This window comes from Crocuta crocuta, unplaced genomic scaffold, assembly GCF_008692635.1.
Source record: "Crocuta crocuta isolate KB4526 unplaced genomic scaffold, BGI_CrCroc_1.0 scaffold179, whole genome shotgun sequence".
Lineage (NCBI taxonomy): Eukaryota > Metazoa > Chordata > Mammalia > Carnivora > Hyaenidae > Crocuta > Crocuta crocuta.
In genome coordinates this window covers 17,864,601-17,887,861 of record NW_027551568.1, presented here as the reverse complement: position 1 = coordinate 17,887,861, position 23,261 = coordinate 17,864,601, and the positions used below count along the sequence as shown (strand labels likewise).

The window sequence follows — 23,261 nt, the reverse complement described above, 5'->3', positions numbered from 1 at the left end:
TAGTCTAATTACTCACTCAATTATTGAATCTTTCCTACAACGTATGTGACAAGTAGTCACCCAATGGCTATCTGGGTGCATTAAGTGAAAGGGAATTTCTGGAAGAGCCAAGGCATTTGCAGTAGATGACTAATGCTTCAGCTCTGCATCTTGCTTTCTCTCTTTTCAAGAAGGCGCCTTGGTTTTCCTTTGGAGAATTTGCTCTTCCCCATTTAATGCTGTCTTAATGAGACCATCAGTCGAAGTGTCCTCTTCTCAGTTAGCCAAGGAGTGCTCATGTGACCCAAACTATGACAATTCAAATCCATCTCCTAGGGATTTAAATTCTTAGTGTAAGGGAGTAGGAGAGAAAACTGGTTTGAACCACTTTATCCTAATGGCAGCACCATAAAGATCCCAGTTTCCTAAAATACCAGATTCTTCAACTTTAATTTCAAATCTGCGAGCATCAAACACCTTCTCATAAATTTTATTTTTGCCTAGACCTAGGCAAAGGCAATTTATATTAATTACAATCAGAAATTTTTATCTGACACCCCACTGTATTTATCCATCTGAAGGAAATATAGACAGGCAAAATCCCTCTTCAGTATTATAGTCCTTCATATGTGTAACTGCTTAGAATGTTCCTCTTCAATCATTCCTTATTTCTTTATATAACCTTTTAAGAGACCAGCTCACCTTTCCTCAGCTTCTGCTATGTGTCATGTTTCTTAGTCCTCCCTCATTCTCCTTTTCTCCCACCGCCATCAGGTTCTACTGAAAATATCTGAAATGCAGAACAATAAATGGTTGGCCAGTTGCTATTCCAATATGTTTATAGCAATTTGTTAAGTTTATGCAGAAAGAAGCATGAAATTATACATATAATAACCAATAAGTTGACATGTAGTGAGTGGAAGCCAGAATTCCCCATACCACAAAATTTCACCCTTCTGCATATCCTGTCACTCACTTGTGGTGACTGAGGTATCTCAGGCGCCTTTCACCTGGCTTACATTTTGATATGTGTATACAGTGTGGTACTTCTTGCCCTCCTCATCCTCAAGGTCTCAGTTATTGGCATTACTTTCTAAGACCTATGGAGAAAATCCTTCCATTTCTGGCATACATCCAGTGTTTGGCTATCTGAATTTCTTTCAAAATATATGGACATATGTTGCCAAATAACTGGGAAGAGGGAAGAAAACTCCCTTACTGTCTTTGCATATTATAATTGTTTTCTCCTGTTAGCTCTCTCTCTCTCTCTCTCTTTTTCTTACTTTTTTTTAAATGTTTTATTTATTTCTAGGAGAGAGAGAGAGAGAGACAGCGTGAGCAGGGGAGGGTCAGAGAGACAGGGAGTCACAGACTGAAAGAGACTCCAGGCTTTGAGCTGGCAGTCAGCACAGAGCCCGACGCGGGGCTCGAACCCACAAACCGCCAGATCATGACCTAAGCGAAAGTCGGACGCTTAACCAACTAAGCCACCCAGGCGCCCCTCTCTTTTTCTTACTTTTGAGACAAGGTAGAGAGTTGCTTCTGGCTTGCCTTAGAGTCTCTCTTGCCAGTCAGTCCACAGACCCTCTCTGTGGTACATTCTTTGAGCCCACTACTAGTCAACTTGCTCACTATAGCATGACCTGATTCTGGATGGATTTCAACATGATTTCAAGTCCTTTCAACCCTTCCACTTGATCTTCTCTAAACATGTTCCAGCTGGTCTGTTCTACTCAATTCCATAAATATGTACTGAGTACCTACTAAGTGCCAGGCTCTGTGGGTACAAAATTGAATTGGACATGGATCCTGCCCTTTAGGGCAGATGGACACATAAGCAATGTGGCAATGAAAAGTGATGAATGCACACATCATCACTTTTGTGATGGCACAACATGGCAGTGATTAAATCTGCCTGGTGAGCATGGAGTGGAGAAAGGTGTCATAGAAGAGGTGACCTTGAGCTGGCTTTGGAAAGATGAATAGGAACATACCAGGCAGACAACAGGGCATGCCACACACTTAAAAGTGAATGTGTCATTCCAGGTGTGCATAGAAAGGGGAATGCTCGCTTTCTTCTATCCTCTGTAATCGCAGACTCTGATCATATTCGTCTTTTTGGCAGCCCCAACGCACGGCAGGCTCACAGAGAGCTAAAGCCACTATCTTTCTCGCATTGTTTGGTCACATTGACCTTCATCGCTCATGCCAGTGAGTCATTACTCTTTATCAAGATATGAAAGCAAGCCCTGAGCTCCTTCATCTGATCACTGCTCCTTGCTTTTGGAGAAGCAGCCTTGTCTCTCCTGCACTCAGCAAGAGAACTCGTCCGTCTTCACCAATTTTCCCTCCTCTCTCCTTCACACAACCCCTTCTAAGACAACATCCTCCAAACTTTGCAGGAGGCAGAAACCAGCTTTTGACAAGGTTTACGGAGGGTTAGATGCAGTTTCTACCCAGCTGTTGTCCAGCGTTCTCCGAAACCAATCAAAAGAAAAGAAACCAAAAACATGTTTGCAAAAATCAAATTAAAGCCAAGCTCTGATGGAGTCACAGCTATCTACGCCCATACGGGCTGCCTGCCAAGAATGTTTTTAATATAATAATCGCTCATCCATAGACCCATAATAATTGATATTTGCAATTCGATAATGCTTCTTAACAATTTTTTATTTGTTTCCAATCTCCCTGCTTCCCTCCTCACCTCATCCGCCAACAACCTCCTGTGTCAGCACATTCACGGCTCTTAATGACCTCTCAGCAGCTACTGATCAAAGTCAAATTTTAATTACGATTCTAATTTTGGAAGTTTGCTTCCTTTTAATCTGAACTTTTAGAAGGGAGTCAAATGTGTGCTTGGAACAACTCACAGAAAAACCATCAAGCTCCAGGACTGTTTAATTGGAAGAGTTCAAGTAGTTTTGAGCGTCATGCTTCCTACCAGCTTGTCTCCAGTAGGTGATGACTCCCACAGGATGTGAAGTACATGACTAATGTCTGTGGTCCAGCCTGAGGACGGTGGCGTGAAAACGAGATGCAACCATGTGACAACAGAACATTACTGTCATCATTTCCGAAGGAGGGCTTTTCCTCCAATCTTCTTCCCACAGTTTGGTCTGAGCCAAACCTAAAGCCTTCTCTGTGCCTTCATACTATTCCCATTATCAAGGATACCTTGATTTATTTAGCCTTTCGAAATTCTAACCATTCTTAACAAGACTACCTCAAAACTCCACCTTCTGTGCAGCCTTTCCTGATCCCTCCTGATAGAAAAGACCTCTCCCTGGAAATCCTGGAGCATGTATTGTCATCATAATTAATGTCAAATAGCAATCATAATAGTAGCACTATGTTGGCACATAAGCAGCATTATCTAACTTTATCTTCCCAATAATCCAACTGTGTACTGTTATCATCCCCATTTTACAGATGAGGAAACTGAGTCTCAGATATATCAAAATGTGTTCAAAGTCAAGTAACTATTTATTTATTTATTTTAATGTTTTATTTATTTCTGAGAGAGAAAGAGAGAGAGAGCATGAGCAGGGGAGGGTTAGAGAGAGAGAGACACACACACAGATTCAGAAACAGGCTCCAGGCTCTGAGCTAGCTGTCAGCACAGAGCCCTATGCGGGGCTCGAACCCACAAACCATGAGATCATGAACCGAGCCGAAATCGGATGCTCAACCGACTGAGCCACCCAGGCACCCCTCTAGTAACTATTTAATGAGAAAGTGAGAATATGAATGCTAGGTCTAGTCATAGCAAACCACAGGATTTATATTCCTCCTACATATATACAATAACCTCAATCAGAATGTAAGTCTATGCAAGAAAAAAATTATATCTCATACTCCTTTGAATCTCCTAATGCTCACAAAGTTGTCATTGAATAAATGTTTTTGGATTGAATGATTCCATCTTAAAATAAATGCAAATATATTTAGAAACTTGATGGCACCTGAGTGCCTCAGTAGGTTAAGTGTCCAACTTCGGCTCAGGTCATGATCTCCCAGTTCTTGAGTTTAAGCCCACATGGGACTCTGTGCTGACAGCTCAGAGCCTGTAGCCTGCCTCAGATTCTGTGTCTCCCTCACTCTCTGCCCCTTCCCCACTTGAGCCCTTTCTCTCTCTCTCTCTGTCAAAAATGAATAAACATTAAACAAAGAATTAAAAAAAAGAAATTTGCTTATCAAGAGGAATAAATGACTTTTAAAAAAGTATTTCTCTACTTCCTCACATTTCTTTTGAAATTTAGGATTTCAAAAAGATAACTAAGGCAGTGCCTATACAACACTCTAAACCTTTAATAGGAAGACAAAAGTACAGACTTACATCAATAGTATCGTTATTAGCCAGCCATTATTAAGTACCTAATATGAGGATGTGGACATGAAAAGAAATGCTCTGGTCATCAAAGTAGCTCAGCTTCTAGTTTAGGGGCACAATGAAAAGCCAGTATTTGCTTCACTAACCCTGACTGCCTTCTGGAAAGGTTAGGTAATGATAATAAGAGAGTTTTTGTTCTGGAAACTATTTGGAAAAATAAATGTGTGCATTTAGAGTAGGAACCAGAGGGAGAACTCAATTGTTATGAATAACAATTTATAACACAGAGAGGAATTACAAATAGATTCTAGAATGGCAAGAGAAGAAGGCAAGAGAGATCAACTGTCAGTAGCAAAGTTTGAAGAGAGAAAACTATGTGCTGTGAATTTTGAATAGTTTGATGTGGGGTGCAAATGTAGAGCCTTTCTTCTATGAAATCGTCAGGGAAGTGTACAGTGATCAGTCATAAGTTTATGTCCATGATTTTTCTGGGAAATACAAATATGCTTAATTGTATATCTGTGTCAAAGCAACACAGTCCAGGGACATCACAAAGGATGTAGGGGCCCTGATAGATCCACCAAAGCTAATGGGAAAGAAGAACTTCTGTTCAAGATGATCACAGAATCCATGCCCCACCCCTTCCCACCCCTTCCTACAGGGGAGCTTGTGTTTATTCTTTTCTGCCTGGCTTTGACTTCCTATTTCTTTATCACAGTCCTGTCCCTGGACCCCATTGTTTGGATGTAATTCTCTTCTAACTTCTTGGGCCCTGTGCTGGGCTAAGTAGTATCCTCCAAATATTTGTGTCCACCTGGAACTTCAGAATGTGACCTTTCTTAAAAACAGGGTTTTTGCAGATGTAATCAAGTAAAGGTGAGGTCATATTGGCTTTGGGTAGACCCTAATCTCATGACTGGTATCCTTTTAAGAACAGAGAAATTTAGGGATACCTGGGTGGCTCAGTTGGTTAAGTGTCTGACTCTTGGTTTCAGCTCAGGTCATGACCTCATGGTTTCGTGACTTCGAGCCCCACGTCAGGCTCTGTGCTGACAGAGCAAACCTCCTTGGGATTCTCTCTTCCTCTCTCTCTGCCCCTCCCTCAGTCACACCGTCTCTCTCTCTCTATCAAAATAAATAAATATAGTTTAAAAAAGAAGAACAGAGGAAGGTGGACACACTTATGGAGGCAAAGATTGAAGTGATATGTGTATAAGCCAAGCAATGCCAAGATTGCTGGCAACTACCCAAAGCTAGGAGAGAGGCACAGAACAGATTCTCTCTCAGTGTTTCCAGAAGAAACCAAGCCTGTCAATTATTCTAAAATTAATAGAATATATTCCTGTTATCTTAAGTCACACAGTTATAGCAACCCTAGAAAATTAATACAGACCCTTATTTTCCTAACTCATGGTCTTGCACCCTCTAATACTCAATGAGACAATCTTCTACTGACCCAGACTATAGAGACCAATTCTATTATTGACCTGCCCAGGGAACTGCGAGAATTCCACTGAGATTCCAATAGGACATTATTTAGTTTTTCCTGAGACTCTGACAAGGAAACAATGAGGCATATCTTTTCTATCACACTTCCTAATTCTCTATAAAATAATGGCACACAGGACTCTTCACAGGCTTAGAGCTGCTGAGTGATAAAACCACTACAGGAATTTAGTAGCCCAGTCATTTTGACAGTAAGTACAACGTGGCAAACTTCATTTATACTTGAAAACACAGATAACAGGACTGTCACTGTCCACGAACTCCTATGTACTTACTTCATACACAGCAGACAGGCAATAGACACACTTGATTAGAGCTAGGATGTTGCTCTGCCACATGGGCATTTCTTTAAATGACCTGGTTCAAGAATTGTCACATGTGACATACTCAAGATGAATACTATGCAGCTTGATAAATGACTATTCATTCAGTCACTTGACCAATATTTATTGTGTGCATATTAAAGCCATCGTATTTGGGACTTAATTTTTTTTTTTTTTGAAGAAAACAGGGGACTTGAGGTACAGTTGAAGAGAAAAAGACATGAAGCCTCACTTTTAATTCATGGAGATGAATGATATGTTGTCGACCCTCAGGAGCTCATAGACTTGACTGGAGCTTCACACATCTGGGAATGAGCTCAACATCCTTCTACAAATTTAGATTGTCCAGTTCCATTGTTCATTTGGTGTGTGAGTCTAGCTAACTGCCCAGCATCCGCAACTCCACATAGGTTTGTTGTTCTCTGTTCATCTTGTGTACATAGTTACTCCAGTAAGTGATAAAACCTGTTTCTTTGAGGGAAATGATCCTCAAGTGAGAAATAAAACTTTAGGGTGAGAAGAACAAGGCGATAACTTGCTCTGTGCTTCTAAGCACTTGGAAACACCTACAGACATGGAATTTAAGAGAAAACAAGTCTCCTATTCAGATATTGTCATTGTAGAAACTGGAGATTTTAGAAGATGCCATGATGGGCCACAGATAAATAGTAAAAGTCTACTTTAGTAAAAATGAGAGAATGGGGGAGAGCAACAGAGGATTCTTTAAGTTCTTTGAGCAGAGTTAAGTGATGAAGGTCTACTTACTCCTTTGTTTTGGGGGTAAGACATTTGGAAAAAGTTTGGAAAAGGACCCCTATCTTCCTGTCCATGTATTTCCATGATAAAACTTCTATTAGAGTAAAAATGCTGACTTCTCTGTAAGATACACTTCTGCCACTCTGTAGGAAACATTAGGACTGAAGCTGCTACCTTTACCTTCAACTTGGTGGCTCTGTTTAACTCAGTAAAAGCAAGTCTTATGGAACTCAGCTGAGGCACAGACACCCACACTGTACCTCCAATCAGCTTAATCAGTCACAAAGCATCTACTTCTCAGTTGGCTGTAAACTCAGGAAAGAAAACATGTGGTATTATTAATCTATTCCTTAGACACTCGCTCCTTGCTGACTCCCCTCTGCACTGTCCACCAGATTGTTCCACACTTCTTTACTACCTTAACTCCACACGCCTCTCTGCCAGTTTGTTCCATTATGGGGAAAAAAAACCTATAGAATATTTCAAATACTGGGAATCTGTGTCAAACCACATGGGCACTCCTCTTCCATGGCATGGCACGTCATGAATGTACCTCTGAGACAGTTTTCATTCTACCTCGAGTTTTAGTTATTTGAGTATTTGTTTTAACAGTCTGTCCATGCATACCACCACACCATCTGCTCCAGCCTCATCCCCTCATCCACACTCCTGAACTCCAAGCTCTGCAATAATAAAGACTTACGTCAAATCATGCTATACCTGTTCTAGTGTTTGTCAAAAGGGAGTGCATTTGCAATGCATGTCTTCATTTCATTAAGAAACTTTATTCTGACATCAGTTGGTCCTGCTTCACCAATTTCAAGGTACATATATATCATCACAATTCCAGTTAACTGTTAAAATACCCCTGTGCCTATTTTAGCAAGTCTTAAGGCTCTCCTATACCACATACCTAAAAACCACTATATTTAGATATACCACTATATCTAAAAGTGTCCAGTTTAGAGGGGTCTACTCAAGTAGAGGGTTCAGTTCTGCCTCAGAATGTCAGTGAAAGAGAGAAATGGAGGATATTGCCAGGCAACACCCAGGTGTCAGATGATCTCTGTCACTTATCTGTCCTCTTCTCCCTTGGAAATTGGAAAATATGGTCCCTTTTGGGACCTTGGAGTTCTTTCCTACCAGTCAGTTGAAACCATCTCAATCCATCAAAGAGATTTGAGTTGTATCCTCTTCTTCTACAGATAACTTGGTTCCTGTGCAATTTGGCTGTCCCTACTCTTATGCAATCAAATCCACTTTCCAAGTGGCTTAGGAGCAGCAACTTTGGACAGGGCTGAAAATATCTGGTTCCATACTAAATGCATCCACACTCATCTTAAAATTGCAAAACTCAGTAACTCTGCCTTGGAAATACAATTGTTAGCGAAACTCAACTGAGTTTTTTTAGTTTTCTCAGTAAATGTAAAGATCTAATTGGCTTTATTCAAGGATTCATGAATCAGGCAGTATACCATGTAGCAAACAGAAGGGAGCTCCAAGGAGTTGTACAAAATGGACTGTGTTATAGGCAAAGGGAGGGTATGACAAGGAAGTTAAAAGAGTGGATTATTTCAGGCAAGGCTATCTTCCCTTAGGAGTAGGCAGGGGGTCTTGTCAGGCAGATTACCTCATTAGTGCTGACCAGGAAACTCCAGACTGATTGGCTTAAAATTCCACTCCTGGGAGAAACTGAAACTGCAATTAGGTTGGGTATTAAGTCTTACTGGAGCTTAGCAAAAGTGACTCCATTTTGAGCCTGATGTTTTTTTTTGTAACACAATGATGCTCTAAGCTGACTAGCTGGGTTCACCTAACAAAGCAATGCACAGCCTCTATCACTAAAATATAAAGTTAGGTAAAATAAAATAAATTCTACCTCACCAGGTACCTCAATAAAATTCCTTATGTCTACAAAATACGTGTGTATGTACTATCTGTTTGTTGGCCAACACCGAGTTTAGAAATTTCTTTTTTAATGCAAATGCCTTTAGGAAGGATGTATGTACTCCAATTCTCCACAGGATCCACCCAAACATGGAAGCTCAGCTTTCTGCCTGGCCTCTATAGACATTTGAGTTTGAGCACTCTGCTTTATGAGTCTACATGATCAGCTATGCGCCTGAAGGTATGGGGGATAAAGACACACACACACACACACACACACACACACACACACACACACGAGACCTCATGAGCTGAAGAAAGCATANCTCTTCCATGGCATGGCACGTCATGAATGTACCTCTGAGACAGTTTTCATTCTACCTCGAGTTTTAGTTATTTGAGTATTTGTTTTAACAGTCTGTCCATGCATACCACCACACCATCTGCTCCAGCCTCATCCCCTCATCCACACTCCTGAACTCCAAGCTCTGCAATAATAAAGACTTACGTCAAATCATGCTATACCTGTTCTAGTGTTTGTCAAAAGGGAGTGCATTTGCAATGCATGTCTTCATTTCATTAAGAAACTTTATTCTGACATCAGTTGGTCCTGCTTCACCAATTTCAAGGTACATATATATCATCACAATTCCAGTTAACTGTTAAAATACCCCTGTGCCTATTTTAGCAAGTCTTAAGGCTCTCCTATACCACATACCTAAAAACCACTATATTTAGATATACCACTATATCTAAAAGTGTCCAGTTTAGAGGGGTCTACTCAAGTAGAGGGTTCAGTTCTGCCTCAGAATGTCAGTGAAAGAGAGAAATGGAGGATATTGCCAGGCAACACCCAGGTGTCAGATGATCTCTGTCACTTATCTGTCCTCTTCTCCCTTGGAAATTGGAAAATATGGTCCCTTTTGGGACCTTGGAGTTCTTTCCTACCAGTCAGTTGAAACCATCTCAATCCATCAAAGAGATTTGAGTTGTATCCTCTTCTTCTACAGATAACTTGGTTCCTGTGCAATTTGGCTGTCCCTACTCTTATGCAATCAAATCCACTTTCCAAGTGGCTTAGGAGCAGCAACTTTGGACAGGGCTGAAAATATCTGGTTCCATACTAAATGCATCCACACTCATCTTAAAATTGCAAAACTCAGTAACTCTGCCTTGGAAATACAATTGTTAGCGAAACTCAACTGAGTTTTTTTAGTTTTCTCAGTAAATGTAAAGATCTAATTGGCTTTATTCAAGGATTCATGAATCAGGCAGTATACCATGTAGCAAACAGAAGGGAGCTCCAAGGAGTTGTACAAAATGGACTGTGTTATAGGCAAAGGGAGGGTATGACAAGGAAGTTAAAAGAGTGGATTATTTCAGGCAAGGCTATCTTCCCTTAGGAGTAGGCAGGGGGTCTTGTCAGGCAGATTACCTCATTAGTGCTGACCAGGAAACTCCAGACTGATTGGCTTAAAATTCCACTCCTGGGAGAAACTGAAACTGCAATTAGGTTGGGTATTAAGTCTTACTGGAGCTTAGCAAAAGTGACTCCATTTTGAGCCTGATGTTTTTTTTTGTAACACAATGATGCTCTAAGCTGACTAGCTGGGTTCACCTAACAAAGCAATGCACAGCCTCTATCACTAAAATATAAAGTTAGGTAAAATAAAATAAATTCTACCTCACCAGGTACCTCAATAAAATTCCTTATGTCTACAAAATACGTGTGTATGTACTATCTGTTTGTTGGCCAACACCGAGTTTAGAAATTTCTTTTTTAATGCAAATGCCTTTAGGAAGGATGTATGTACTCCAATTCTCCACAGGATCCACCCAAACATGGAAGCTCAGCTTTCTGCCTGGCCTCTATAGACATTTGAGTTTGAGCACTCTGCTTTATGAGTCTACATGATCAGCTATGCGCCTGAAGGTATGGGGGATAAAGACACACACACACACACACACACACACACACACACACACACACACACGAGACCTCATGAGCTGAGAGAAAGCATAACCTTACCAATATTTGTCTGTTTCTATTGTTGATTCTAGAGCTATTTCAGCAACTTGTCCTCTGAACAACCACAGATAAAGAGATGGAAATTGAAGATAATCTACATAGGAATGGAAGACACCACAATCACCCCCAGGAGTGAGGCTTTCCCCAGTCCTGCATGTTACTGTGATGGTCAGATTGTCTGTTGAATGGCTAAAAAAATTTTTACTCTACAGGGTTGTTTTGAGTAAGTTGACCATTGTCCTGTGGGTGTCCATGGGTCCATCCACAAGAGATGGGGTGTGCTGGGGGGTGAGAAATAAGGAGAGCCTGACTCCACCACCACCACCACCACCACCACCACTACCAGATACCATCTCCAGGGAAGGAAGTTCTGTTTCCATCTGTTTTACCTATTAGTGGTCTCACTAGGAGAAAATGCAGCAGTTGAGAAAACCACTGGGATGCATTAAAATAATTTTTTAAAAGTCCTCTTTTTAGAGGACTCTACACTTTATTTTTCTTCAGAGAAGTTGAAGAGTAGTGGTCCTCAATGTGGATGTGCCTTAAGATCATTTGCGGGAGGTTTAAAAATACTGATGCCTGGGTTCATCCTCCAGAGATTCTGATTTAAAATTTGTCTCGGGCATGACCTGAGCATTGAGGTTTTCTTAAAGCTCCTGGCAGATTCAAGCATGCAGCCAAGGTTGAGAATCCTGGCAAGAGAGAGAAAAGGATAGATTTTGATGTCAGGAAGGTGGGGTGGATTCCCGACTCATCTCTAACTCTCCATAATACAAGCTAATCACATAAAATCCAGATCCTCCATTTTATGCATTTCTAGACTTGGAAAACTTATAAATATGTATGTTGTTGATCATTTGCACTCTTTTTTGCCCTCAAAATAGTTTCGTATGCCTCAAAGAAATGCAGGTAGTATAGTAAGGAAATGGTGAAAAAGAAAAATGAAGCTAGAGTAGACTATTCCTCTGTGGTTGTAAGACAGACCCCTATACTTCCTGGAGCTCCTTAGCTGAGTAGGAGTGAAGAAGAACATATAAGTGCTTGCACAATCTACAACAATCTACAAGCTGTTGACTGCTCAGAGAGTCGTTACCAATAGGGTTTTGTCCTGTGGTCCTCCAATGAGGTCATGGCACAATGTGATAAAATCCTCAAAAGCCACAGTAAAAGCAATAAGGAGCTCTACAGGGCTGAGCTTCACTTTCTTACACCTATAACATGGGGACCATAACAGAGATTGCTAATACTTAGTACATAATTGGTCTCACCTTCCTCCCTAACAACAGAACGGTGTTTTTTTGGGGGGCAACAAAGCCCGCAGGTAAGAAGAAAGAGGAGAAAGATGACGAAAGGGTAAAGAAGGAGGAAAAAGAAGAGGAAGAAGAGACAGAAGAGCAAGAGGAAGAAAAAGAGAAAGAAGGAGAATGAGCCCCTTACTCCATTTGCTTGCAAATAGTTGTAGTCAATGGGATGCAAATAGAATTCCTTAAAGACAAGATTTTCAAGGAAATTCTTTAAATGGGGCTACGCTAGGCAGGAAAAGTGTTCTTGTTTCTTTCTCATTTATAACAAGAACGTGATGGCTGGAGCTGCAGCAGCCACTATAGAGCCACAAGGGAGAGCAGACAGAATTGCAGGTATCTTGGTCCTGAACAACCAGCATCTCAACTATAACCAGTGACACTGGACTCCTGATTAGATGAGATGCTAAAATTACACTTTTATCATTTACAATCAGATTTCAACAACTTGCAACCAAATTCAGTTCTTAATAAAATGCAGGGGCAATTATATCTTGTATGTTCTTGTGAGACTAAAATTAACATAGGCAGTATTTCTGGCATTTCTTAGTGATAATTATATTCATCCATTCTATCAGAATTTATGAAATGCCTACTCTATGCCCAGCATCATTCTTTGTGCTGAAGAACCTGACCCTACCCTCATGGAGATTATATTCCAATAAAACACTGCTGCTGTTCTCCCAAATGTTTCTGATTTTGATCTCTATATACATTTCTGAAAACTTTTTGGTTTATGCAAAATCAGGATTTATACATCACCACTTTCTACAACCCATTTATAGCAATAGATCCACACATCTATCTATTGGTCAAATAGGATTTGCATGTATGTGTGTGTGTTTACATTGCAGGTACCAAATATATCTAAAAACCAGTCACTGCAGGGCACCTCAGTGGCTCAGTCAGTTAAGCATCCACTCTTGGTTTCAGTTCCTGGCATGGTCTCACAGTTCATGAGTTCAAGCCCCACATCAAGCTCTGTGCTGACGGCACAAAGCCTGCTTGGGATTCTCTCTCTCCCTTTCTCTGCCCCTCCCCTGCTTGCTCGCTCATACACACGCTCTCTCTCTCTCTCTCTCTCTCAAAATAAATAAATAAACTTAAATTTTTTAAAAAACAAATAAAAATAAAAAACAGTCACTGCTCTCAAGAATCATGAATTTCTACTAGGAGAGATAACAAAAGCCAGCAAGACCAGAGAGGCAATATGCTCATAACTAGCATCTACTAGTTATCTCACTTAGGTGCCATTTTTCAAGCACGTCACAGGAAGTATCTCATGTATTCCCCCACATCTCTTAAGAGAGTGGCTAATCTTATCTTCATTTGTACCCTCAGTAAACTGCCCCAAATCACACAACTCCCAAGTAGTAGTGCCAGAATTCAAACCCACGAAGTCCAATACCAGAGCCCATGTACTTCATAACTACTTGAAACAAACTTCAGGTAACTGCAAGACACCAAGGAGAGGCAATGGTGGCCATCAATGGGGACATTTGTTTAAAAACTATTCATGGAACTTCTTCTATATGCCAAACATTGATTGGGACACAACTCCATGAGTAAACAAGCAAGGAAAACTGTCCATCAGAGGGATCTTGACTTACATTGTCATGGCATCAGTAATCACTGGGACTGAGGCAAAGGCTCTATGTCAGGCACAAGGTGAGATGCTTTTGGTATATTTTTAAGTATTTTCAATACCTGCAAAGAAATCAGACTACATTCCTCAGTAAACCACACCAGTCACCAGGAAATCTCACTGTTAGTGACTCCATCCCCCTGCCCTCCCCAAGTCACTTGTGGAACAATGAGGCCTCTATTCCCTTTCTCTCTCTCCCTGCCCAGTGATGACTGACTTTTTAAAATCTCCTTTTCCCTGCCCCCTTAAAAAAACAGGGGTCAAAATGAGAGTCTGTGAGAGTTTGTCCAAATTTGGTGGCAATGGAGAGGCAGTGACCAGCATAACAAACTAAAATGGTATTTCAAGGATGGCCCTGCTGGGAAGGAATTATTTCCAAAGTGTGATCACTAATGAGAGAAGGTCCCACAAACTCATCCCCAGTAGAAACCCACAGACACAAGCTATGATCATGCTTTTAATCCTGAGGGCTCTTTGCTTTCACAAACTGCAGTCACCCAGGTCAAAATAGGGTCATCTGTCTTTGAGAGTAATCTTTTCTTTCTAATATACTTATTTTTGAGAGAGAGGTAGAGAGAGCATGCGCGAGAAAGAAAGCATGTAGCAAGAGAGGGACAGAAGAGGAAGACAAAGAGAATCCCAAGCAGGCTCTGCACTATCAGTACAGAGCCCAATGTGGAGTTCAAATTCATGCACTGTGAGATCATGACCTGAGCCAAAACCAAGAGTCAGACTCTTAACCCACTGAGCCACCCAGGTGCCAAGACTAAAGAATATTCTTAATGTCGTATCTTCACTGTTTAGAAAAAAAATCCATGAAGCTATAATATTGGGGGGAAGGGCAGCAAGCTGGGCAAATGCACAGTACCCATTACAAATAACAAGTATCATTGTGAAGCATTTATTTCTGTATGTGCCTGTTGCTATGTTCAATGCCCCACAAGCATTTTCTCCTTGACTCTCTACAACAATCCTAGGAGGTGGGGTCTTCTGTGAATCCCATTTCATAAGTGATGGAAATGAGACTTAGGAGCTGTGGAAAGCATACTGGTGGTTCCTTAAAAGTTAAACATAGAATTACCTTATAACCCAGGAATTTCACTACTAGATGTATACCCCAAAGACTTGAAAATGAATACTGAAACAAATCTATGTACACAAATGGCTATAGCAGCATTACTCAACATAGCTTTTTGAAATAACCCAGATTTCCATCAATCAATAAATGGATAAACAAAATGTGGTGTAACCATATAATGGAATATTATTCAGCCATAAAAATGTACAAAGTACTAATATATGCTTCAAAAACATTATGCTAAATAAACTGGATACAAAACATCACATATTGTATGATTCCATTTGTATAAAATGCCCATAATGAGAAACTCCATAAAGACAGAAAGTACATTAGTGGTTGCCAGGGACTAGGGGGAAGGAGAAATGAGGAGAGACTGCTTAATAGGTGCAGGGTCTCCTTTGTGGGTGATGAAAATGTTTTGGAACCAGATAGAGGTGATGGCTGCACAACACTGCGAATGTACCAAATGCCGCTAGATTATACACTTTAAAATGGTTAATTATATGTTAGGTGAATTTCATCTCAATTTTAAAAGTTTTTAGATTGTAAACGAGACGAGATCTGTGGTGGTCATGGAGGTATGCTGCTCATGCCTCCCTCTAGGAGGGTTGGCTGCAAGGAATGTGGTTGGCTGATAGCCTCCAGCTGCTGAACTGTTGACTCCTCACCCCCTGTCCCCTCAACGCGGAATTTATGCCCCAGTGCCTTGCTCTCTGTGATCTCTGTGAGTTGTTCCCAATCAGTGATGGAGCACAGCAGGGGCCCTAGGGCTGTCTGCTCCTGTCCAGCTCAGGACTCACCTGGCAGGCATCTTTGCTTTCCACTGAACGGCAACCCGATGTTCTTTTCCTTCACTTCCTTTCCTTTCTTCTTTCCCATGTCAGCCTTGTATTTCACCCTCCCCCCTCCCCCCACCTTCTTTGGCTCCTCATTACTTTCTCCGTCACAGACATCTGCCCCCAATAGATCTCCGGCACAACTAGCCCCATCTCAGTGTCTGCTTCTTAGGGAACCCAAACTGACACAAAGCCCAATAAATTGCCCATTGTTACACAGACAGCTGGTGGCAAAGCCAGGACTCAGTAGCTAAATTACTAACCTTCTGAACGTAAGTACAAAATCACATTTATTTGATGAGGCGAGCTACCTAAATAGGGTTTTCATGTATTCCTGGTAGAGTGGCTCTGATTTGCTCATTAAATAGCTGTGATTTTGAGCAAACTGCTTACCGTTAGTATTTCTGTTTTCAAAAATGTAAAAATGCAAGTTTGCCAACTTACAACTTGTAAAACCCTTCTCCCTCGTGTGTCCATGGCTGACCTCATTGACCTACCCTTCGTCCTTCCTCACTCTAAGATACCAGGCATCCATTGTAATAGCTTGAGATGTATATATCTATATAAACTTATTTGCTTCTGATGTGACAAGGTCCACTATAGCCAGCTCAGCCTCATGTAATTAAATCATCACATGCTTTTTGACCATGGAGCTACCCAGAGCAATAAAGTCTCCAAGCAAGACCTCCACTCCTTCCTGTGCAGCATCCTTACCACCATAATCAGCCTAAACCAGGCTGATTAAATGGATCAGGATGAATTGAACTTATCTGACTTTCATGTTTATGTCAATCAGCATAATTTAAGGCACATCTTTCTCTTATCCTTATACCACTGAACCTGAGGTAGGGTGCCATCTTTGTACCTCCTAGTCATTTTTAGATCATTGTCTCTTTCACTGAAACTATCAGCTTGGAACAACTCAATTAGACTATGCTACCAGTACCACCCTCCTTCTTCATCTAGCTCTTAGTGACTCCTCATTTCTTACCAAATGTACCACCTGGCTCATTATTACTCTCTAGTATTATTCTTGTTATGATTCTTGGTGAGCTTCAATATCCACAGGAACACTCCTTTTATCACTCTGCCCTCTTGGTGGGAAGTTTCTTGATCTCCTCCTTTTATGATACTGTCTTCTCAACATCAGCTGCTCAGTCCTCCAGACATTTCCTGAACTTTTGCATCCCCATAATCTAATCTTCACTTTAAGTATCTTCACTTCATACTTTGTACAGCTCACTCACTTTTGTGTCATGACTCAAACATTAATAAACCCCACAGCGTCCATAAACAATCAGCGCCAGTGCTCTCTCTTCTCTTGTTCTCATCTCCCTCCATACCCAACTTCAATTCCATGACTCCTTGCAAATAGGCTAACATCCCTTCCTTTCTCTTCCTCCATCATGATTCCCTGATTAATTTAATTCTCCACTTTCTCTGTGCCTACACTAGAGTACTTGAACTTAACTGAAGAAAAACATACACAAATGCTCACCCATGTCACTTAAAACCATTACCAGCTCTCTCAGGAGGGTCTTTAAACCTACCTGACAATCCTCCTATAATTTCCAATTCTGTTTTCTCTCCCATAATTCCAGGTGACAATTTCATATCTTCCCTTTAAAATTCAAGCACCCCCTGTCTCATCCTCACTATCCCAACAAAGTCACTTCCAAATGCACTGAAAAAATAGAAGCAATCAGAAAAGCAATCAAGAACTTCCTTGAGGGACCACTGCCATGTTACCCCCCTCCTCATTCCTTTTTTCCCATGTTTTCTTACTAGCCCTTACCCTATCCCAGACCTATTATTTATCCAGTCAATTCTTTATTGGTTTTCCATCCATTTTCCCCTGTAGAATCTAATTTCCAAGATAGTAGAGATTTATCTTTGTTCATTGCTATATCTTGTGCAGTGCCTGACATGCAGTAGCATTGGTAAGTATTTGCTAATTGTGTATCCATTATGTTGTACGGGCACAACTCATAGTTCACAATCACAAAAAAGTAAACTTACTCTGTCTCCTTGGTCCCTTTAAAACTGCTCTCATGCTTCTAGTTCCGGCAGGAACTTCTGCAAGACTCATGGTTTTTCTGGTCATTCTTCAGTATGCAAAGAGATTTCTCTTGTCTCTGTAAGTCACAAAACACTGCTTCAATTCAGCAATTAAAATGTATAGTTCCAAGTAAGAATATATTTCAATTGAAATGAAAGCTTCCTTTTCTCTTGCAACTCAGACTGGTCTGAAAAAAGGGAAGAAAGAAATAAAGGAAGGAAGGAAGGGAGAGAGAGAGAGAGAGAGAAAGAAAGAAAGACAGACAGACAGACGGAGGGAGACAAAGGGGAAGGAAGGAAGGAAGGAAGGAGAGTTGGGGGAGAGGAGCAGAGAGAGAGACAAACAGAGAGAGAGAAAGAGAGAGAGAATCTTAATTAAGCTGGCTCCACGCTCAGCACAGAGCCCCATGTGGGGCTCAGTCCCACCAACCTGAGCTGCATGGAGTTGGACACTCACTGACTGAGCCACCCAGGCACCCCTGTCTGACAGACTTATATACTTGTTGTCCCGTGCAGCAAGCTTGCCTTTGTTCTGGCAGTTGAGCATTCAACCAGCCATCCCATCCACACTGTAACTTCACAGCAAATCTGAGTCTCCAAATAGTCATGTCATAATAGGTAACACTTAATTTGGCACTCAATATATGCCAGAGCATTTGAAGTGCTTCAAATATATTAATTTCCTTAATCCTCAAACAGCCTGTAGAAGCATATACTATAATCACTTCCATCTTACAGATGGGGGACTGAGACACCTCCGTTACTGCAAGTCCCCAGTGATGGGTTCTTGCTCCACACTTTGGGATGCGGCTTCTGATATTTTTAGCCTCAGCCAAAGCAACTGAACTCATTAACTAATAAGTATAGAGTAGATAATTTCTAAAGTCTTTTCCAGTACTTATAATTTTGAAATTTAAAATTATATTACTCTCCTATCTATCCATGGTAAAGCATGGGAGTGGTGGTGGTGGTGGCTACAGAAGATTGAAAATGGGTTTTCCTGGCCTAAATCCCTGGATGTTCCCCCATCTGATTCTAGCCAAGGCTTTGTAGATCAGCAGGAGACTAGCAAAGCTAGTCTAGATGGTATGTACTCATGGAACTGTGATGTTATAACTCTTCCCTGGTCCTATTAACAGATGTTTAATTGACCATTCAAACTTGCACCAAATTGCATGCAGCAAATGAAAGCATAGTGCCAGAGAACTGGACATGAAGACTTGTTTTTTTTTTTTTTAAGTGTATATTTAAAAACCAAATTCCCAACTGTTTATGTATCTCTGCTCCCATACAATTCCAACATTATTTTATTGAAAAGATCTCAGAAGAGCAGGAAGCAAAATTAACTCCATGATAACTAGTTGGAGGTTTTCTGATATGGGAAAAAGAGGCAATAGACATGAATTTTTTGACAGTATTTTGGTACTCCCTGCTGAGGCATCTCCTGCTTGGAAAGGGAAAGAACTGGGGACTCAATTGAGTTCAGAGGATATTTAAAATGGCTTCCTCATCTGGGGTCTGTGATCATCATGGAGTTTTGGTGCCATTTGTTAATGTCCAGCTGAAGAGCACAGCCATGATGTAGGAATGAGTACAGTGAGGGAATATTAAATGTTGGAAGGCTCCTCAGCCTCATGTCTTGGATTTTGAAAGGTCTGCAGAATAGTCGGAGGGCAAGAATCCCCTGTCTGCCAGTCTGCTGCTGTGACTGTGGGGTAGGGGGCACATCTGTGAACCCAGAATTAAAAGCCAAGGGGAATCCATAAATTAACTATGTAATAATAAGATGGATCTAGAAAGAAAATGATGCCAGACCCTTACCCCTCTATCCCTTCTACTGTCATCTTTATTTCATTCTATTGTAGTTATCTTTTAACTCTTTTCTCTGCTTTTAGACTTTCCTACTCCTATCCGAACTCAACTTCACAGCCAGAGTCATATTTCTAAAATGCAAATCTGATCATGTCACTTCTCTGCTCAAAAACTGTTGCTCCCCACTGCCTACAGGCTAGAGTCCAAACTCATTAAAATGGAAGTCAATGCCCTTGAAAGGCTGGCACTGACCCACCTTCTGGCCTCATTTCTCAATGTAATATTTCTAAACCCATCATGATCTCTCCTTTCTCTCTGCGAGCCTTTGCACATGCAGCCCTCCTGTCTAGAAGTCCCTGCAGTTAGGAGGGGATCTATTGTAAGTAACAGAAAACTCAGCTCAAATGAGCTTTAACAATGAAGCTGATGTATTGGTTCACAGATTAGAAAGTCAAGAGGTTGACAAGATCCATATTTGATTGAACCAATGGCTCACTGGCATTCTCAAAGGCCTGCTTTCATGCCATCTCTCTTTTCTGCAGTGTCCATTCCAGTATCTGGGAAGCTCATGTTGGGGTAATAGGATGAATATCAGCAGTAAATAGGTCTTCATGGGAGGGAGCATACACACTTTGAGGAAAAAGTGTTCTCAAAGAAAAATCTAGATGCTAAATAGTGAAATGGAGGAATAAAGTTATTGGACATCTTTCAGTCTAAATAACTTTTAGATATCTTCTCAGTCCAGTTCAGGTATTCCATGAGCTGTGAGGAACACCCCTTTTCCCTCATGCTAGGTTAACAGTTTGTTCTTTCATAGTTATCTTTCACCTAATGCACAGATTTTTCATTAATACTCCTACAAGTCATGGGGTGCCTGGGTTCCTCTGTAGGTTGAGTACCTGACTCTTGATTTTGGCTCAGGTCATGATCTTATGGTTCATGTGTTCGAGTTTCACGTTGGGTTCTGCACTGACAGTGCAGAGCCTGCTTGGGATTCTCTCTCTCTCTGCCCCTCTCCTGCTCACTCACTCTCTCTCTTTCTCATAAATAAATAAATAAATAAATAAATAAATAAATATTGAAAAAAATACTCCTACAAGTCCTGAAAGTTTTCATATGGTTTACTATGTGCTGACTATCTGATATACGTTAATCTACTTAACACCAACAGTAAAACTTTGAAATAGATATTTGGTATCCATATTTTATTTATGAGGAAAATGTGATGAAAAGTTAAATAACTCTTCCAAGGTAACACAGTCAGCAAAACTCTCTAACTTCTGCATTCATATTGCTTGCTCCATACTGTATAAATGAAAACACATTACAAAATAGCCACTCGATCACAGTCACCAGAAAGATGTGTTGGATGGATCATAATACTTATCACATGGTCTTGCATTTATGGATCTCCCTTCCACACCAACCATAAAACTCTGATAAAAAGGGATTGTATTCTGTTTCCATTGGAAGCGCTGGAGTGTCCTGATTAGAAACTGTAGAGACAAACTGCAGAGAAGTGGTTCTTCCTGAGTTCTTCCACTTTCTGGGAGCAAATTTCTCCAGAAATTTGACTGTGGGCAAATTTCTCCAGAAATTTGACTGTGGGCAAATTTCTCCAGAAATTTGACTGTGGGCAAATTTCTTAACCTTCCTATATCCAACACCCCTCATCAATAAACTGGGGATAATAATAGTACATCACAGAGTCATTATAAGTACTGAATAAGGTACAGAAAAAGTCCAAACACAGATGCCTGAAACATTGAAAGACCTCAACCAATTTTACCTAAAAAGTATTGTTTCTTCCCTTTCATCCCCTTAGGATAGTGCCTGATACAAGGCAAGATAGTCAATGAAATATGATCAGTCATGGGTAAGAACCTTAATCCTGCAGAAAACTTAACTTTTGCTCCAGTTTTCCCCACTGTCTTCTAGCTCTATAGACACAGAAATATTTTCTGCATCTGCAAGCAACCCAGGACCTGGTTAGCACAGAACAGTGACCTTTTGGTGTCCTGGATAGGATACATGGGAGAGGAAAAAAAACCTCATGTAATAATGAGATGGAAATTAAAGATGGTCAAGGGATCAGGAGACTTGGATTCCTAGAGCTGTTCTTAACTCTGGGGGACATTGAAATGACATCAATAGAACTTGATAACATCAAATGTATGGATTGATTAAGAAAGAGAAAATCAGGATCTATTCTGCTATTGGTCAAACATGTCAATGCAATAGGCCTTGCTCTTCCACCTGTGAAACAGGGGATAGCATCATTAGCCTTTCTCGTGTGGTGCTCTAAAGATCAGATGAGCTTCCCATTTAATAATGAGCACTCTATGAGAAAGAGCCAACACAACCATTCAAGCTGAAGAAAGAGCAGCAGCTGGTGTACGTGTCCAGAAAGGTAGGGTCTCATACTTTACTTTGAGGACTTAGAACTTTATCCTAATGGATGGGAAAACACTGAAGAGTTGGTGCAGTGCAGGGCATTATATTTGCATTTTAGAAATATTTCTCTGATTATAGTTTAGATAAAAATTGTGGAAAAATGAAGTTTGCAAAACCAATAAGGGGTTATTGCAGAAATATAGGCAAGAATTAATGGGAAATTGGACTGGGGTTGCAGCTATGGGAAAGAAGAAAATGCATGAATTAAACATGTTCAGTAGAACTTGGTGACAGACTTAATGTGGGCCTTAATGAAGAAAGAGGAATTAAGGATAATTCCCAGATTTTCTGATGTATCCAACAGGGTGAAGGCAGTGTCACTTTTAAAGATCAGCAAACCAGTAGATCAAAGTTAAAAATCATCATTCTTTTCAGAAATTAAAACAAGACATAGAAGAGATTCTTACCTGTGGCCCGTTATAATGTAGACTCATAGATTTCATTAGAATGATTTTGTAGCAATCATTATAGGATCTAGTCTAGAGAATAAATATGTGAAATTAAAAGAAATGACAAAAGAAGAGCCTGTCAAGTCCATTTATTCATTCAGCCAGTATGTCAGGTACTATTCTAAACCACCTGTTTAACAATAGTAAAGAAGAGAGAAGGTCCTTGCTCTTAGGAAGCCAATGCTCTAGTGGGGGCAAAATATGTAATAAACAAACAAATAGGAAAAATATCAGATAGCAGTGAAAATTCTTCAGAACATTAAGATAACTTGATGTGATAGAAAGGCAGGGGATGTTTTTTAGGGGCAATAGGAAGAGAAAATCACTCTGATGGAGAAGACAATGAAGTTGACACTTAAATAACAAGAGGGGTCAATGACCTTTATAATCAAGAGAAAGGGCACAATAAATAGAGGAAACAGCAAAGGCAAAGGCCCTGTGGCAGGAACAAGCTCATGTTGTGGTTGGCCAACCACAAAAAGTGATGAAGAGAGTGGCACAAGGAATTGAAGACATAAGCAGTGCATTGTAACCTAGGGCTTAGAGCTGCATTTTATTGTGCACATGAAGGGAGGCCATAAGAGAGATTAAATCATTTTGCATGTTTAAAGGTACCCTGTTTGCTGTGTGGAGAACGGGTCGTGGGGGCCAGGAGGAAAATTTAATCCAGGTAAGAAATGTTTGAGGCTTGCTGATTAAGGATCTGCAATTATTTTAGTATAACCATTGATATTAGCGAGTGAAGGGTCCCTGCACAGAGAAACTTACAATGAGAAAGGGAAGCATGCGCAGTGCAGTGAGGAGGGAGAAGGTCC

At 40.6% G+C, this 23,261-nt stretch overlaps 1 long non-coding RNA gene across 1 annotated transcript in view; it reads right to left on the bottom strand.

The window, feature by feature from the left end:
* Nucleotides 1-13,767: 13,767 nt before the first annotated feature.
* Nucleotides 13,768-23,261, bottom strand: part of LOC144220257 (uncharacterized) — a 47,139-nt gene continuing 37,645 nt past the window's right edge. The window contains exons 2-3 of the long non-coding RNA XR_013331668.1: nucleotides 17,693-17,808; nucleotides 13,768-13,834 (exon numbers count right to left, since the gene is read on the bottom strand). This is a non-coding gene — a long non-coding RNA (uncharacterized LOC144220257). The remainder of the gene's footprint in view (nucleotides 13,835-17,692; nucleotides 17,809-23,261) is intronic.